The following is a 1,161-nucleotide window of genomic DNA, read 5'->3' as shown; positions in this document are numbered from 1 at the left end:
CTCATCCAGTACAGGTGCCGCACCGTCACCAGTACCTCAGTACAGGTGGTGCGCCGTCACCAGGTGGGGATCAAGACTTCAGTCTCGCAGCCTGTCAGAGCAGCGACAACCAGTGTCCTCACAGAGACGCACAGAGGAAGTACGGTGCTGTTGGGTGAAGAGTTTCTCTGTTTGCTCTGTTTCAGTCCAGTGAGGTGTGTGTGTTCCTGGTTCAGACTCTAGAGGAGACTCTTCAAGGCTGTCGGAGCCACGGTGGAGTCTACACAGCGGATCAGCTGCTGTAAGCTTCAGTGTGTGTGTGTGTGAGAGAGAGAGAGAGAGAGAGAGAGAGAGTGAGGGAGGGAGTCATTCATTTAACCTTTATTTAACCATGCTGAAGAGAGAGGCAGCACTGGTGTGACTATAGGTGTGTCTGATCTGAGACCTGTAGCACAGTCGGGCTGTCAGCTGCTTTGTTTTTACTGATATTAATATTGTACTGTTCATCGGGGCTGTAACACATTCTTATTCATTTTACAAATGTGCCCTCTTCTTTGAGTCTGTGCCCAGGCAGTGTGCCTCTCAACATGCATCTAAATACACCAGTTCACAAAACGCAAGTAAATCTCCTAACTGTAGGATGAAGACTTGGTTTAAGGTTGGAATAGTTTAAAGTTTAACTTTGGGCAGGTTGTGGTCAGAGTAAGGTCCTGGAAATGAATGTAAGTCAATGAAATGTCAACATGACTGTGTGTGTGTGTGTGTTTGTTCAGAGGTCCACTTTGTTGTTAGACCCGCTCTACAGAAGCAGATGCAGTTCTTCATCCGACTCCTCCCCTGGGAAGCAGCGTCCTGCCATCAGGTACCAGACTCCGCTGTGTAGACGTGTGAAGGGAAAATGGTAGCGTGACAACTGATTTGACTTTCTCCTTTAGTGAATATCAGTGAAATAAATCACTGAAGTATATGTTGCTGTGGCTCCATGATGGCTCTACAGTGACTGAACCATTGTTAATGAAGTACTAAATGATAAACTATTTAAAGCCACACCCCCTGGTGGCAAACATCGTGAGCTGGCGTTAAGGTGGACCGTCTCACACAGCTCCACCCACAAATGATGAATCATAATTTTGTCCCAAGGTAAAATCAGTATTTGGAGATTTTAACAACGATATGTTTTTT

General features: G+C 46.2%; 1 protein-coding gene across 1 annotated transcript in view; it reads left to right on the top strand.

The window, feature by feature from the left end:
- Positions 1 to 1,161, top strand: part of cunh12orf56 (chromosome unknown C12orf56 homolog) — a 23,900-nt gene that overhangs the window by 14,496 nt on the left and 8,243 nt on the right. The gene's annotated exons all lie outside the window — the stretch shown is intronic.

The sequence above is a fragment of the Monopterus albus genome, unplaced genomic scaffold, assembly GCF_001952655.1.
Source record: "Monopterus albus unplaced genomic scaffold, M_albus_1.0 scaffold132.1, whole genome shotgun sequence".
Lineage (NCBI taxonomy): Eukaryota > Metazoa > Chordata > Actinopteri > Synbranchiformes > Synbranchidae > Monopterus > Monopterus albus.
This window is presented reverse-complemented; position numbering and strand designations above follow the sequence as displayed.